Source organism: Calidris pugnax, unplaced genomic scaffold (assembly GCF_001431845.1).
Source record: "Calidris pugnax isolate Ruff unplaced genomic scaffold, ASM143184v1 scaffold31, whole genome shotgun sequence".
Lineage (NCBI taxonomy): Eukaryota > Metazoa > Chordata > Aves > Charadriiformes > Scolopacidae > Calidris > Calidris pugnax.
The window spans coordinates 4480224-4498428 of NW_015090786.1; the positions used below are offsets into that span (position 1 = coordinate 4480224).

Consider the following 18205-nt stretch of genomic DNA (forward strand, 5'->3'; position numbering starts at 1 on the left):
GCCACTGCAGTCGTCCCAGCTGCATGCACAATCTGAACTGACTGAGGCCACCTAGGAACAGCTTCCCTCTGGGTGCAGCAGCCTGTTTCACCACTTGGCAAATACTTGATTTTGAAAATGTTTAGCTTTCAATTATTTCACCGTGAGTTCATGCCAAAAGGCCAGGTATGGCCACATTGCATTTGCTGAAGGTCTGGCTCTGTCAGTGGTGTGGAAGGATCGCCTGTCAGGTGAGGCCTGAGGTCAAATTGCCCCGTTGCATTCCTCGTATGGGCAGTGCTGCCTTTGCAATTGGCTCTGGGGTGACATGGCTAAAGCCATCAGAGATAAAATCTCAGGGTTGCTTAGTGTTACAGCACAGTCATAATTTCATCCCTTGTGTATATCTTTCAGCATTCTCTGTCTATCTTGATTGGCATCATCTATTTACTCATCCCATCCATCCATCCATCCATCGCAGTTGCCATCCTGGCAGTGCTGTATTGACCAACTTGGGGCAGGCAAAGTGGCTCCGGGCCCTTCCTCCTGATGTCACCAACTACAAAAGCAAGTGGTGAGATCGCTAAGTGTTGGGAGCAGCCTGGATGTTTCCTTCTGCAAAGTGCCTTTTCACACAGCGACAGAAAGCATCCTTGCCTTGTGCTGCTTCACCACAGTGACCCACAGCAACAACCAGTCAGGGGCTGTGTGCTCATCCGTCCGTGGTCCTGGTGCCATAGTGATAGGGGCATCCGGGATGTACTGGCACATATGTAAAGATGCATGCCTCGTGCCAGCAGAGGAATCCCTGAAATAGCAATGAGAAGGAAAATAATGCTCTATTTGTGTAAGACTGCTCATAGAGGTACTACCATTAAGGCAGATTCTGTTGTACTTTGGGTACTAACATGCTGGATGTGGTGGTGGCTGTAAGTGCAGGCCAAGCTCAGCGAGCACTGGTGAGTGCTGGCAGCCCTAAGCCACTGCTACCCCAGCTAGAGCTGGTCCCGCATTGATCTTACCAGCTGCTCCAATCCTCTCTTCCCTCCCTCCAGGCTGCTCCAGGCCTTTCTCTCAACACCTTCACAGCCAGCTCTGATCTGTGTTCCCTCAGCTCCCACCTGCTCCTCCAAGCCCCTGCCTGACCGTCCCACGGTGCCACCAGTGCTGCTGCTGCTTCTCTCTCCCCCACCGCTGTGAGCCTCCCAGCTCCCCTCTCCCGCCTCCCTGCCAGGTGCTACCTCTAACCTCACTGAGCACCCTCAGGGCCCCTTCTCTCATCTTTTACCTTTTCTTCCTTCATCCTCCTGCTTCCCCAGATGAGCCCTGTCCCACTCTCCCAGGCGTGACAACCGTGACTGGCATCTCTCTCAACACTGCTGCTGCTCCACCCCAGCTCCTGGTTGGGCAGGATTCAGCCATCACATCTCACTAGGGTGCAGAGGTGCTTATGTTGAGCTTCGTTGTTACTCAAGAGACCTCACCCAGTTTTGTAACATAACCTGTCCCATCAATCACCGTATCTCCAAGTGCCAACAGGCTGGACAAGGGCTTGGCTCTGCTTCTCACAACGTGTAATCCCCAGCGCCAAGTCACCAGGACACAGTAGACTATTGGGTTCCGCTCAGCCATAATTCCATCATTACCATTGATTTGTTCGCTCACGCTCCCCACGGTGCTTTTAATCAACTCTCCATCTTTGTGCCTTCACACCTTTACGCTTTTCATGATTGGCTCTGCTACCTTCTGCCTCTGCAATGAAATAGTACCATAGAAATCCTCCTGCCTCTTACATACGTTAACAATTCCATTTCTTCTCTCTTTGGTCCAGTGAAGGGATCTCCCTTTCCCACAAAGGCACCACTGTCTCTGCAAAGCACTCTGGTAAGCACAGGAGGAATAGCTTCTATTCATTATTTCTCAAAGTCCAGTACAATGAGTTATAATTAGTTACTGGCCTCTTTGGTTTACTCTACCTTCGAAGGCTCTTTTATAGTTTAAAAGTGAAGGGAGATGCTGACATTAATTTTGACTGTCTTTACATAGCATTGTAGCGAGAAGATAAAACTAACATGCAGGTAAAGGGATAAGTAACTCACTGGCCAAAAAGAAAAAAAAGTAGCAAATAGGGTCATCATCACATTCATTTCATGGAAGTAGTGTGGTGTTGGAGAGAACTCATTAGCCTTTTTGTTCTGCATTATCACCATCATTTATCAGCAGCTGTATCACATGTCACAGCTACTATCCTTTCTGGCATCCAGTGTGGGACCAAAGGACTCCCAGAGAATGCTGAGTTTCGACGCCAGGGTTGTGCCGCGTGATGCACTAGGCACTGTATTAATTGTGGCAGATAGAATTTTTTCCAATATACTCCTAAAGGGACACTCAATAAAGCAAAGCAGTGTGATTTACCAACTCAAAGAAGCATGGACAAATAAAACCACATCATGGGCCTGTCCTTCTTTCCTCTAAACCTTTGTTAGTTAGCACTTAAAGTATTGCAAATTGTTTGAAAACAAAACAAACAAACTCAAGCCCACAAGTTAAAAAAAAACAACATTAGGCTAATTAGTCAACACCAATGTGCTTTCAGCACCACCACTGCTTTCAGTGAAGCACTTCATTTTAGTTATGTCTCAAGTGATGGTGACCTGTTAAATCTTTAAAGAAGTTGGCTACTTCTTTAAGCTGTAACTGATCACTTTTGTGCACACATACATGATTCTCCACAGCAAAGCAGGGTTTGGGGAGTAGTTTTAGAAATCAGCTAGAAGCTCCTGCATGAACCTAGTCCTTTAATTATTAGGTGATAATTGTCCACATCTTGCGTCAATGTAGAAGTATGTGGGAAGGGAGAAAACTGCAGCCTTGTGCAAGCAGCTGAAGTTGCAGTTATCCGTTGAAGCCAATGCTTTTAGAAAATATCTCGTGTATAAAAGTGGCGCACGTCCACCGTCTCATCTAAGAGAAGGAGAAACACTGTGTTTCAGTATTTTAAGCATCAGAAGAGGATGTGTGGAGGCTGATCCTGACCCTCTAGACTTGGCCAAGTCAGTTAACCCTGTGACTTAACTGCTGAGAGCAACACCATTTGCTTACCCCACAAGCAGATTGTGAGGGTTAATTAATATTTGCAAAGTGCTTTGAAGATGAAAAGTAGCATGTTAAGTACTATAAAGTAGTATTAATAGTGATAACGAACTGATAATTTTGAAGTATATGAGTCTTTTCTTAACCTTTTCTAGCAAGACCTTTCATTGCAAACAGATGCACAAGTAACACTGCTACAGCCAGAGTGGCTGACCTCCTGTTTTCCAAAGCACTGGGGTTTTGCTGATTGAGCAAGGCGCTAAGTTCAAACCACATTCCATTTCACCTTTAAAATAAGCTGTATTATGTTTTAAAACATGGTGTGACACATTATACTTGTAATATACCAAGTTAATATGCCTGGGATGATTCTAACTGTTAAACGTGTTAGTGGAGCAAAACAGCTTTGGAAAGATTCTGGCCTTTTGGGTTTGGAGCGTGTGCTTTGCTCTGTGTCGGCTCTGAATGCATCCCCAAATTTTCTGCATTTGCTGTGTGCCATGTTGATGGCTGCTCACAGCACCTTCCTGCTTCCCTGCTCCTGCTTTGCTCGCCCAGCCGTGCCACAGTGGCTTGCGTGGTCATGCACCACACAAACACTTGCTGTAAGAGGTTCACCAAACTTTGAGCTTCTTGTTGAAGTGTGTGTTGTCTGCACTGAACGGGAGAAGTGCTTTGATTCTTGGCAGCCTCCCTCTGTGTGCAGCCACACGGGGGAAGGTTGAGGGCAAGAAGTAGTGATGTGTAGATTATAGGACTGGATGTTGCCAGTAATGGCTCCTACCGTTACCCATTTGGATTTTATGCCAAGAAAATCAGGCACGGGTGTCAAGAGGAAGTCTGTCAACGTATTTAATTTGAAACAAGAAGCAGTTTCAGGCTTGTATGGCCCAGGTCTTTAAGGCCAGTTTTCTGGCATTATGAAAAATGTTTTTTCTCTGAAAACTTGGAGATCTAAGAATTTTGTCTGGAGTGTAAACAGTAGGACTCTCATGAAGAGTAGAATTTATTTCTTAGCTTGATAGGGTCAAGTAACTCTAACTGGGATTAGCTAATGTTTCACAGAACCTGATGTTTTTGTGGCTAGGGAATCCCTCGAGGAAGGAAGATATCCACATTTGATGAAAAGCTGCTAATAAAATTAGATACTGCTTCTGAGTTTATCAAAGGGAAATGGAAAGTAATGAAAATTAAAAGTGCAGCTCTGGAATCTTGTAAAATCCTGACAAGATAGCAATCTGGAATTCGCTGTTCATTATTTTTTCCCTTTTTCTGCCCCATCTCCCCATGCACACACAATCCTGCACACACAACCCCTGCTTGTTTCTCCAGCCAGATAACCTTGTTGTGTGTCTCTCATTTTCTCTCTCAGCAGCCCCACATCTAAACACTCCACCAAAATGGAAAAAAACCCTACCAAAATAGGGCAGCAATCAGGCTGGGTTAACTTGCCAAATCCCAAACTTTTCTCTGATGAGTTATAGCTGAAGAAAGGAATCACCAGCAAAACAAAGAATAATCTCCAAGATATCAAATAAAGCTGTCCTTTTTCCTTGATCTCTTTCTGAATTACGGGTGAAGACCTGGGACATTTCTGAAAAAACATGACTTCTTTTATGAAAGGGAGAAGGCTCGTGGCTTTGACAATTTGTTTGTGGTCAGAAAGCAAACTTAGGGGCCAGTGTTCTGGTTTTCACATGAGCGAAATAGGAGACGGTAAAAGGAAAACAGAGAGGATGTGTTGAAGAAGGGGAAAGCGCTTTCATCACTGATAAAAATATGTATCTTTAGCTGTTTGCCTCCCTCTTTGTGAGCAATTAAACTTTTCACTCTGTGAAAGACTGGAAATAGGGAAGATTTTCTGATTGATTGTACTGTGTCCATTTTTTGTGTTTCTGGACTATTTCTTTGTGCGACCCTGATCAGGAAACTTGCTTGCAGAGACAATTAAAGAAATACATTTGCATTATTTTCTTTTTTATGAGGCTGTCCCAAGATAACCTCTACCATATTCAATACTGGTTTCCAAAAGTAAACTGGCTAGTTGAATAAATGGAGAGGAATACATAATGTCAAAATACAGTTGAGAGTAGTGATTTTATTTTTGCCTGGTGTACAACAGCAATACAAAATCTAGCTGTTCAAAATCTGGAATTTGATCACTCTTTTTGGTTCATTGCTGATGCACCCTGATACCTAAAGCTCTAGCAAGAACATAACTTGGGTTTTCTTTTTTCTTTCCCCTCTTCTTTTTTTCCCCAGGTTACTTTAATCTATAATATCAGCAATAATCACTGTGGTATTGTTGCCTAGGCATTCTTGAAGAGTCAGAAGTGGACTGTAATTGAAGAGTTCATTACCAAGATCAGTTGGCTCCTTGATTACAGTGGCAAGGTGAAATATATATCCTCACCAAAAAGCAACTGCTAAACCTTTAGAGAAGTCACCCACTTTTCACTCTTTTTCATTAGGACCCCGACAAGCTTGTCAGCAAAATTAAAGGTATGTCATTCACATCGTGCATGCATTGCAAAGGACTATAAACCTGCCAACCTCTTTGATGAAATAAAAGGGTTTTATTTATGATTCATGTAGGAATATGAGGTTATTTTTATTCTGTCAGTACACTAATAATCAGACAAGAGCTCAGGAAATGAGAAGGCAAACTGACAGGGAAGGTTCTGATAAAGGGGAACCCTCTAGGGTATTTTGCCCCCTTTGTAATCTCCTTCTTTTTAGTGTGATGTTATAAGCATGGCATAGCATGATCTTGCAACTAGCTTGGCTCACAGGAACAAAGAGAGTAACTACCTAGCAGGACGTGAGGTATAATTCTGCAAGAAAAAGAAAATACTTCCACCAGAGAGGTCTGCATTGCTGCGGTGGTGTGAACAGGAACTTCCAGTCTGGTCTTCTAAGAGCATAGTGAGTTGTAAAGATACTTTCCTCTTCTGCTTGTTTTCCTACTGGGCAACGTAACCAATTTTAACAGAAAAAGAGACAGTAAACCTTATACAGAGCCATTGCAAATTTGTTACACATTTGTGTACACTAATTTTTACAGGACCCAAAGCAGGGCATTTTTCCAAGTGCTCCCAGTCTAGCTCAACATGAGATACAGCAGCACAGTAGAAGGAGGATGGGGGGAAGTAGCTCCCTTCACTGTCCCTTGTCAACATTTATGCTAGCAGAGTAGCTACGTTTCAAAATATGTCTTCCCCTAGATGTTTCAAATGTCTTGGCAGTTTGAAGCTGCTTTAGTTCTGTCCCAGCTAGGCAAAGCTTCTGGAAGTGCATTTTGTGCTTCTTGGTGTAAGCTGTCATTCATACCACAAGCACAGCCATGATTACAGAAACACTCCTTGTGAGTAAAAAGGTATCACTGTATTAGCTGGCTGGCCTTAAGTACGGTAGTTTGCTGAACAGTGGTGTGCTGGCAGGAAAACACAGCCTAGCAAAATATATGCAGGATGAAGTGAAACAAAGTTCACTGGAGGAAGGAAAATAATACTAATCCTTCATTCAATAAGCAGTGAGTTAAGTACATTTTGCGTGTTGAAGAAATGTAAAAGCAAAGGGAAGAAAGCACACATATAAAGGTGGTGTGGCTGCCTTCCTCTCTAAAGACAACATATAGGGCATTTAGGTATTAATAATACCAGGAGTTATACCCAAGCTGCTAATATGAAATGCAGCCCGTGCTTTAAGGTTCCACAGAATTTCAGGGTGCTTCAGTTCCCTCTAACCAGAGAATCCCCTTGAAGTGAGGGATGATACAAACGTTTTCATGGGTTGTTTAAATCATTGAATAGACCTGCAGAGAACAGTCACCAGTGTTTGAGATGGGATTATATGCACTCTTCAGTGCTATGATCTCTGCGATAATTTTCCGTATTCAGATTTGCGCCTCACAAAGGTTTAAGGAATTTGGATTTGGTTACATGGGGCTGGCTTTGTAAAGATGAGACATGATGCGGGTATCAGAGGTGCACTGAGCAGATATGGTCTGGTTGCTGGACTTAAAGCTAGTTTCTGTGGTTGTTTTGGGATACTCCAGAGTGACACCTCCTGACTCTTGTTGCTTGTCCTATACCATGCTGCTGATGCTGAAATTAGGGGTAATTTATAAGGCATGTGTTTGTTTTAATGGAAAACATAAATCACTGAGTGCCTCAAATTAATATAGAGACCGATTGAATGCCGCCTACGCTTTTTGGGTAGTCACTTGCTTTCTTTCCCCATGGAGAGACATGGAACCAGCCTTTCTTCATGTTAGTGTGGGGTTTTTCTTTGGTGTCGTTTGTATATTTGTTTGTTTTCAAAAAGCTACAGCAAAAAGATTTATAACAATTTGAAACTCTTGATGGCAAAATCTGCTGCCATTAGCAAAGGAGCTTCAGGACAGAGGCAGTACTTGAAAGTATTTTCAGTGCCTTCTTGAAAATTGGTTGGATGTCAGGGGCTGGAAGCAGCAGGATCCTGCTGTTTGCAGAACACTTGGTGCTTGTCCTTTCTGAGAAGCTGGCCAACTGGCAAGAGTTGACTGGCTTTTTGACTACTGTGTAATGTTGAAAGGACACAGAGTAGCCTCAAGGTGTTGCTGTCCCTTTAAAAACCTCCTTTCTTCTGTTGACTCAGTGATTTACAATAAAGCATAATTTCATTTCTCGCAGCTAATTACAAACTGCTCCCTTCCAAACTCTTGATCTTTTCAGGCAGCCAAAGGCATCAGTAGCGAATCAGACCCAAGATTTAGGAGGTTGTGATACTGCACCACTATTCCCATGGCAGGCGAGTGCTTCTCCTTGTACTTCTCAAGCCAGCCGTTGTGCTGGGAAGTAGAGCAGGTAACTACTTCATCAGTCTGAGATTTCATTCTCGTGGAGCACGGAGGTTCATTATACTTACTTTATCAGCAGTAAGGTTTACTGCCGAATCCATGAGAGATATTCATGTGAAACATGAGCAGAGAGAGAGGCATTGCATCTTTTCATTAATAAGCCCTCTTCTGGGATCCGGCATTAGTGAGATTCAGCGGATCATAGAGCACAGGGGTATCATTTTTACATGATTACTCTAAATTCTTAAACCAGAGGCTTAAGAGAGAGGCTTCTCACAAAGGCAGCTGTGGGAATTGTTAAATGATTGGCACAGCACTCACGATGGGCTGAACCACTCTAGGTACCTCCAGTCATGGGGGGTACCAGCAGGCATTTTATTACCTGCCATTGAAGGAAAAGTGGAAAAGTGAGAGCGTATCACCCAGAGGAAGATGTGCTAACCCTGCAAAATATCTCTGTAGTTCTGTCCCTCCTCCTGAACAAAACTCTTGCCATAATACTGATGCAGGGCTTCATCACATCGCACAGGCTAAGCTATTCTGTTCCCATAACGTATCTTCTTTGTGTCTAGGCTTATTTTTAACCTGTCTGATCCTACCTTCTTTAGTGTGGCAACTAAAATAACCCCTTTGCAACCTCCACCCCAAGACATTTAATTTTTAACTGAGCAGAAGGTCATTTAATTCCACCAAACATGATACTTTTGAGATACATTGTCTACACATGAGAAACTTTGGGTAGCTCAGAGGATTGGTACACAGCTAGCAAATCTTTGCTAATTGTGAGGTTGATGACATTTACAACAGAGGAAGTGTTTGTGAATTCTGGAGACCTGCATTGTCTTCTTGATGTCACTATGTGCTACTTCTATGATTTCTTGCAATTCCATCCAAAAATATTGCCTTGGACTCCCCCTGTCCTAGCTGTGCAGTTCTGCCCTGCCAGGCTGTGGGCAAACTGTGGGAAGTCGATGTGGCTGAAATAAAAACTCTTTTTTTTTTTTTCTCCCCGGATTAGTTTTCAGATGGATAAGTTCCTCAATCAGTTCCAAAATACAGATGCACAAATGCTTATCCCAGCGTGAGAAAAGAGACCCCATAGGGACCGAAGGGACTGGACTGCTGCTGTTATTGACAGCCAAAAGTGTTGGCTGAGCTGTGGCTTCCAGTCCCCATTTAGAAAATGAAGATAATAGTAATTCCTTATTTCTTTACTTCTTATATTAAGGAAAACATTGTCAACATTTGCCACATATGTTTGCGTTTGTCCATAGAGCTAGATCACAGAGCAGCTGTTAAATCTCTGCAAACTGTGCACAGCTTGGGTAGGTAGATGTGCAAGAAACAAATCATTCATTTCTCCAGGAAGTGCTTTCAGTGGGAGAAGAACTTGGGACTCAGTACAGTGAGTGAGAAGTGTGATGCTGAACTGCGAACCACAGCCTGTCTGTGAAGCCTTTGCTGTTCTCTTCCTGAATCTGTACCTGCCCTAAAGCAATGGTTCTGATAGGTAACAATTTCCAGAATGTTCCCAGTGTCATTAACTCAGAAATGTGAAGGTGACCACTGCTCTGTTTACATTTCTTTGGTGAGCGTTAGTGGGAAAGTCCTTCCTGAACTATTTGCCTGGCATGTTGAAGTCTAGTTGCAAAAGCCCCCAGCTTCCCAGTCAGCCTGATGCTGATTCCTAGTAGCTAGAGGTTGTTTTAAGCTCTGAAGTTTAAAAGAGAAGAGAGGAGAAGGAAGTGAAGCAGAAGACCACAAGAGACCTATGAAGCCAAGGAGCCACACTGGAGATTCCTGAGGTATCCTGCCATAAACTACTTTGTGCCCTGGTATAAATTCATTAATCTTCAGCTTCTAGTTATAGCTGATTTTAGGCAGAGATGTTCCTCTTTGAGAAGACTTCTTTAAATCTAGTGCTTTCTACAAGTCCAAAAAGAAAAAGAAAAACAAGAACTAAGAAAGCTAGGTCATGTAAGGGGCTGAATAATCGAGATCAAACAGCAAAGAACACCCGATTAGAAGCCAACACATTTCTCTTTTCAGTATCTCTGAAATTGTTTGGCAGACTTAATTAGAAACAGGTGCAAGCTATAATATTTATTGCAACAATGCATCATTTTTGTCTGTTTCCAAGGTCATCGTTCTAGCCAATAGGAAGCCAGCAACCCACAGGGAGTATAACTTAGTCTATATGGGTAAAACGTGAATTACTTAACCCTTTATCTAATGGAATGAAATACAACATTGCACAAAGCGCAAAGCTAACGGAATAGAAAATCCTGTGAGAAATCTTCCATGATAACAGGTTCCAGTGAAGTAAGTGACATCACCAGCTGAGCTAATAGCCAGCCTTAGGTAAAATGGAGTAGGTACAGATAAGGAATGAGAAAAACACATTTTTTTTACTACTTCTTTCTGAAAGGCCTGGGTTTATATAGCATTTGCTGCAGTAGGAGGCCATGATTGCATGTTATCTAGCGCCTACTGTACAGTTGGGCCTCATATGCTGCGTTGAGCTAAGCTTTAGCAATATATTTCTTTGGCTGCATCTGTCCCCAGAGGAATCCGGCTGCAGATGCACCTGTACAGAGGCACCTAAGCACTGCCTTCTCAAACTGCCAGCTGAGCGTGCCAGGGCTTTCAAGCAAGAGAAGTCTGACAAAGTTGTTGATCCTTCTTGGACAGCAAATTTAGAGAGACGGTGCTTCTCTCTGTCTGAGGGTAAGTGTCCCAAACATGGGCTCACCTGGTCCCACAGTGATTCTGTTGGTTCATAGCAACAGTGCCCTTGGTTACAAAAAATCCCCATTTTCAAAGCCAGCACTTAACTCCCTCTTGTGAGTTTTTCTCATAATCTTTGCATAACTTCTTTGTGCTTTCTGTGATCATTTGGGAGTGAGGATCTTCTTTTAAATTCTATTTTATTCCTTTTAGATGTGACAAATAAATACAGGGGAAAAAAGCCGCATACTTTAATAATAGAGATTTATGAAATTGTGGGATTATTTGCCAAGTTACCAATATTTCTGCAGACAGAAACTATTTCTTTCACCTCCAAATCATCACAGAGCGTAAAATCTGTGTATCTTTGGATAGATGCTTAAGGTAACAAGGAAATACAGACTCTCTCTTGAGAACTTACACACCCTGGGTCCTAGCTTTTTCTTTTGGCATCCACAACTCCCTGAAAGGCACTTCAGCATCTGGTCATCACCATTGCCCAGATTGATTCTCCTGTATCTGCAATGACTAATGTTCTCTGTGATCTCAGGTACCATTCTTAAGAGAATATCATCTGTCCATTAAATTCAGAGGTGAAACAATCCAAGCACATGATATTGATGGATTTGGGATTACATTCTGAGTGAATGTTTAGTGAGAGACAGATCCTGCAGTCATTTTTAGAGACCTCAGCAGAATAAAAGCTTATGTTTAGAGAGGACCTGTTCTCCCCCACACCTCAAGCAATGTCCCAGCACTAAATTCCTGAGACATTCAGACCTCGCTGGAAACTTTGCAGCTCAGCTTCCCTGCTAATTTGTTCCTTTAGTGATTTTAATATCCCACACTTTTTAACTGAGTGTGGCTCATGGCATGCAAGTCCTTTTAGTAGTGGGCTGGTGAGTTTGAACATCATCCTGCACATCACAGGTTTGCATAGATAATCTGTTTCTTGAAGTATTTGTAAAATTTCCTTACTGCATTTTTTTCCCTCCTCCATCTCTCTCCCCAAAAGTACAGGGCTCATACAGGGATAGCTCTGAACCTGGGAATCTGTCGCGTTGTTATGGTCGAGGCTCTTGCCAACATGTCACAGGTGTGCTCAATGAGAAGCATAAGGAAAAAAGGGATATTGTAATTGTCCAAGCCTGCTAGGATGGCAGCTGCCATCCCAGGGAGCACCTCTGGCGCCAGGGAGCCAGTAAAATTAGGGGAGGGCAGAGGAGTAAGCAATTGTAAACATATTTCAGGCTGGTATTTACACAGTCCTTCAGAAGGTGCCCAATGTGAATAAATACGTGTGGGGAAGCAAGGCTTCTGCGTGGGTGCTGAGCAACACGTAAAAGTAACAAGCACACTTGGGACTTCTAGAAACACACTAAGGACAACTGGAAAGGGGGATGGTGGTTCTGAGAGGCTCTGCTCAGTTGAGCTGTTTTGCTTTGTGTCCTGAGTTCTAAGCCATACTTGAATTGTATTTTACTGTGACCCAGGCATCTCGAGCTACAGGTGAATGGCTGGGTTAGCTGCTTCAGTCTTGGGTCATTTCTGCATTGTACCTCACCGAGTAATACCTTTCCTTTCTTCTTTTTTTTTTTTTTTTTTTTGCCCATTGATCAAGCTGCTTTTGAGAAAAGTGATACTTTGCATATCTGGCTAAGTGCTGTTAACAGCCTCTGCCTGCGGTTTGTTAAAATTAAAAAAAAAAAAAAAAGAAAAAGACAAAAAAAAGAAGTGTGATCTTGCTGGAGAAGTAATTTGCTTCTCTCCAACCAATGATGGCTTGCACTTTATGCAAATTGGTATCTAGGGACAACAAATCCCATTTAATACATATGCATAGTTCATAAAAAAAACGACGTGAGAGAAAGAGAAAAAAGATAAAGCAACGAGTCAGCAAAAGAACAGGTTCCGAGGAAATTTATTGTCCCAAATTGGACATTTGTAACAGATGATGTGAACAAGTGTTAACTTTGTTTTCAGCAGCTCTTCACGTACATTCACTAGACATCACACAGATTATGTTTTAAGGATCTGAACTGTAATAAAAAAAAGTGTCTGTGGGCTTTGGAGTGTTGTGTTCCATATGGTTGGGGAAGTGCGGAGTTATTGCGACAAGCATCTTGTGAAGCTCATTACGCACGGCGGTGTTAGATGCGAATTGCTGCGCATCGCTATAGGGTACGTACATGACATCCCACAGTCAGCAGATAGCAACTGGAAATGAAAGATATGAAGGCACAGAGTACAGCTTCAGGGAACATGTTAGACAAAACATCTGCTGGTATCAGAAAGCTGCATTATCAGATCATTGTGGCCATGAATTTTTTATAAAGACATTTTTTTTTTTAAAGCTGCAACTTTGAAAGTGACATTTTGCGAGAAAGTTTTTGATTGAAGTGTGATGTCAGGAGAAAGGCCAGTTTATTATCTGTGTAAGAGCCAATATTGGCAGCCTGAATCAACCTTTCTCCGAGCAGTTGAGTTGGCCATTCATGTAGTACGAGTGCCTTTTCCTTTCTGATCTTGATGGCTGATAAAACCTCGCCCCAGATCACAGGTTGTAACTTTAGTGCCAGGCTCCTCAGCAAGGAGTTTTCAAAGTTTTGTCCCTGCAAGGCTACTTAATGACATGGATGGGGGTGCTACTGAACAAAATCCACCTGAAATGCAGAACTTTTCTGTTCAGAAGATGTGCAGAGCACAGAGAGGTGCTCTCAGCATCCTCACCTAACTCCACCTTTGGGTGGGACCGGCAGGTACCTTGTCACCTCTGCAATGCTGATGCTGCTCTGTCAAGGGTGGTCACAATTAAAAAGGCCATCACATGTTGCTTACAAAAGCTTCTCAGGCCCACGGGCTGTACTTTGGGATTGTTGCTGTAAGCTATGGACACCTCAGTGCTTAGAGGGGCCTCCTACCTACTTAACATTCCTGACATTCGTAAGAGCAGTGAGATGGCATGAAATGTACGTGCATATTGTAACTATTTACATTAAAACGGCCAGGCATTTTCCAGTCTCTCACCTCTCCTGCTCCAGCTGTGAATTTTCCTTCATGTCCCTTGTGTTAGAAGGTAGGGTGACCTTCCCCTCTGCAGCAACAGGTACCAATGAGAAACCTGTCTCTTGTTGATCTGCAGATGGTCTCTCTCTGTCCAGTCAACTGCCCCAAAACTGTGCATCCAAAAGCAAGCAAACTGATGTCCCGTGCTGAGTCGCAAATGGTCGCTTCAAAGAGAAGACCAATATTTCCCTCTTCTTTTGGCCTTCTCCCTGTGTGTGTATAAGGGAGGGTGGGAGAATGGGGGGACATGTCCAAAAGCATCATGACCTACGAAAGCGTAAGTTGTCAGCAGCAATTTTTTATGTGATGCTGTTCATTAAGGTAAATGGGGGCTGCAGAGACAGCCAGAGGCCGTTCGCACTCCGTCGCTGATACTTAGGGAGTCTGAAAGTGAGCGAGGGATTTTGCTGGCCTGACCTGTTGCTGAATTGCTGAATGAGGCAATTGTCAGGTAAAGGAAGTGGCTGCTGAGAGCAGCTGCCGAGAGAAACGGCGCTCCCTGAGATGACAGCCCACGGAGGCCATGGCTCTAACAGCATTTTCCCAACTCCTGCCTTTGAGTAGCATTTAAAACCAGCAGGCCTGGCATATAGGACATGCAGATCGAGCTTTGGCTGTGTTGCTTACCTAGACAGGAGCTACATCAGGAAGGTAATTCGGTGTCCTCACCATTGTGTAAAAATAACCCCAGTGGGTTTTAGTGATTGCTTCCTTGGGATGAGATTTTACAAAATACTTAAGAGAAATTTAATGAAAACAGAAGCAGACCAAAGCTGAGCTTTTTTTTTTTTTTTTTTTTTAAATCCTATTTAATTAGAGTTGGGAGGTTGGAGGTTTATTATGAACTGACATTTTGATTTTAAACTTGCTTTTATTTGTTGAAAGAAAAAGCTGAATATGGATCTGCATTGCCAGGGGGGCTCTCCAACGGACAGGCTCACATCTGTGTATCCAGCTGTGAAGTTCTCAAACCCTGGGTTGCTCTGGTTTGGAGGGGAATGAGAACGAGATCTGGCCTTATCTGAATACTGGTTATCAAGGACACAGTTACATTTGTGAAAATGCAAATCTGAGGCTGCTACGTTTTTAATGTTCTTTAAAAGTGCAAAGCTCTTTTGTCAGAAGCTGGTGTTCCTTTATTGTCTGCACACCCACACCTCCAGGGAGCCCGAGAGAAGCCTCTGCTGGGCTTGGGCACTGCTGGGCTGGGAGCTTGCCTGGGCAGGCTCATCTCTCCAGACCAGAGACTTTTTCTTCTGAACTAGTGTCCCAGCATCCTGGCAGGAAACATTGTATATTTGGAGTCAGGAGGCTGGCAGTACAGCCCCTCAAAATGAGACATCAACCAAATTCCTTCTTAACTGTTGCTGTCGTATGCAATGACCCAACACTGAGCAAAAATGAGTCCTGCAGTCAGTCCTCTCTGTGCAACTGTGTGCACACAGCAAGCGGAAACATTTAACTACCTCTTTTGGACATGCAATTAGAAACTGTTTTATCTGCAAGCCAGTATATCAACGTGTACTAATTGGTCTGTGCTGTTGCAGTTGCTATAGTTTTAATGGCAGAGGGTGAAATGTGAATGTATAGTCCATCCCCTCCCTTTTTTCACCTTAGCTTCTAGTTTGGGTTTACACTGTGCTTTGAAAGATTTTCTTGGCTATTCTTCAACTTTTCTCTGGCTGTGTGTGTTCTCCCTGGTAGCAAAACCATTTCTGAACAGGGAAGTGTTTCAGTGATGGAATAGATACGATTTCTTGTATCTATGCGAGTATATATATATGTGCGCACACATATATATATATCTCTAAAAATTCGGTCATATATGTAAAAATTCTGCCCCATCTACAGGTAGTTGTAATCTGGGAAGCTCGTAAAGAGCACAGGCAGTATGTCTAGTCAGCAGAGCAAGCAGAGAGGGCAGAGCTGGCATTGCAATGTAGCGCAGGAGTGTGGAAGGCTGTATGGACGTGCAGCTAACAAGAGGGGAAGGGAAGTGGCTGGAGGGTAAAGAGATATAATGGGTCCCAAATGTGGCAAGCACATATGCTGCCATACAGCAAATGCAAAGTGCCACCACTAGTGACAAGTGTATTGCACCTAAGGAAAACAGCTGTGCCAACTGCCCAAATCCACATTCAGCCTCCTGACCCTGTGTCTGCCTGGTCTGATGTGGATTAAACTGGTCAGGTCTGAGAGCCCGCCAGAGCACGCCTTCCACAGAAATAACCGGTCAGTACATCTCTGAAATACTTCTTGCGGGGCTACCTATTTTGCATTTGCAGTCTTGCATTTGTGAGATTGTTTTATTTTATTTTATCTCATTTTATTTATTCTGCTGTGCTTGGTATCACACGAACACTTTGATTATCTGTGTAGATCATTGCATGGTTTAGTGCAGCTCTGTGTTACAAACCCTCCCACATAACCCTATTATTTGTTAATAATTTTTTTCTGTTTTGAAGAAACACCCTTTGACACCCGAGATGGATATCCTGTTCTTAGGCATAAATATAATAAAGTCCCCTGTGAAGAGCATCCCTCTAACTGGTCCTATCTGCTCTGTATATATTTGAATATATAAAATATTAATAAATGATTCCAAACGTTTAATCATATCCGTTTGACTCTGTGAGACTCTCTGTCTGTAGGCTTTCTGTGTGAGCTGCCTCTGTGATATCTGCAACTGCTGATTTGTTGTTGATCTTGAGTATTTAAAGCAAAATAAAACTGAGGTTTGCAGTTTGATTTGAATTAATCAGGTCTGATTAGACAGGAACAGATCAGGCTGTTCTGGAAATCCCTGAGTCTCTTAAATACAATGTCATGTGATATTCAAAAAGAAATAGTTCATATCTTAAGTAAGAGTGCTATTTATTTAATGCTATTTTCTTCAGTGCTAAATACTATGGAGAGGGGTGTTAGGATGATGTTCAGTGTGTAGGGAAGAAATAGCCTGTTGTTTTATGAAAATACGGATATTTTAGAATGGAGTCACCTGGTGGTAGAGCTCATAAATGTACATTAGAGATGCTTCCTAATATTATTGGTTTGGGTTTTTTTCTTCACATCACATTGACTGTCCATCTAGAAGCTTTGATAGATGGAGTCACAAAAACAAAAGACCGTATTTAGCTTAATAAGCCCATTTAAAGAGAAAGGTTGGAATTATGAAAGGCAGAAGACAATTATGCAAACTAAAATATTCTTCAATTAATAATGAGATCCATGAAAGGCAAAGGAGAAAGGTTCCTCCTCTCAGAAGGAGAAAGCCCGTGGTTCCCCGTGCATCCTCAGGGTGTGTGAGGGCTGCAGGGCGGAGGGACGGGACGGGGGGCAGAGGGCAGCTCTGGTGTTCCCTTTCAACCAAAGCCTTTTAGGGGCTCTGCTGATGGCATCTTTTCAGTGGAAAGTCTCCAATGGAAATTTTGTGTTCCTAAACAGGTTCACTTCAGACGGTCTCCATCCTGTGTTGGAAAGCAGAAAGCAGCAAGTGGACCTGGGCTGCATAAGCACCTGCCAGGCCCTAAACAGTGAGTATGGTTTGGAGGGATTTGATCACAACCCACTCTTTCTCTCTTGCTCTTCCTTCCCTCGCTCTCCGGTTTGCAGCCTGGGGAACAGGCCTGGAGAACCATCAGTTTGGCCTTTTTCATGCAGCTTTTACCCTTCTTTTAAATCCCCAACTGTTGTGTGCCAGAGCAACAAGCCAGATGTTTGTTAAAGAGCAAATACTTTGCAGACTGTACCAGCGTGCAGAGTCGGAGGGGAAGCGAGCGGTAGTGTGGGGAGAAGGGGGAAGAAGTGATTATCTGGTAGTGATTATTCAGGAGGGCAATAGTGGGAGGTGCTGTAAGTGACAGGGATTCACCATGGGACGCAAATCACTTAAGGCAAAGCCATTAGGATCATTTTGAAATACCAAAGAGGGAGGCTAAAGTGACAATAGCATATTTTAATTGAAATCGCAAATATAATTCTGCAAGATATGTTTTAAAAGACCAGGCAGAGTTACTTTATCTGAACAGAGCAAAAAGTTTTCTATTTTAAAAAAATGCCTTTTTTTGCAAAGATCAAAATGGAGCAGAATGGTTTCCGAAAATTTCTTAAATCCCATTTATATATATTTTTCTATTTTAATGTTCTTTTTTCTCTCGATGGGCATATTATAAATGGAATTAACTACATTACTAATGCTTTTAATCTGATTTTAATAGAGCCTAGGGCTGAAGCATGGAATCAGCATGTGTCCCATTAAAAGAAAAATACAGTTGTAGAGACAATAAATAGCATGTCCAGATAAACATATTTATCTATGCATTAGTTTTATTTATTGAGCTAAGTAGCCTGTGTACAGACACTGGGGGGTTTTTTAGACACTTTTCCAAAGCTGAAGTCCATATGATGGGATTGTTACTGTTTTTGGCAGCAGAATTGCGAACTTGGTAAAAGACCCTGGCATGGAAAACCACTGAGTTCTGACATACTCCATTTGCTCCT

The 18205-nt window shown here is 42.8% G+C and overlaps 1 long non-coding RNA gene across 1 annotated transcript in view; it reads left to right on the forward strand.

The window, feature by feature from the left end:
• Window positions 1-18205, forward strand: part of LOC106902727 — a 367986-nt gene that overhangs the window by 341119 nt on the left and 8662 nt on the right. The window contains exons 6-7 of the long non-coding RNA XR_001414569.1: window positions 5335-5574; window positions 17150-17238. This is a non-coding gene — a long non-coding RNA (uncharacterized LOC106902727). The remainder of the gene's footprint in view (window positions 1-5334; window positions 5575-17149; window positions 17239-18205) is intronic.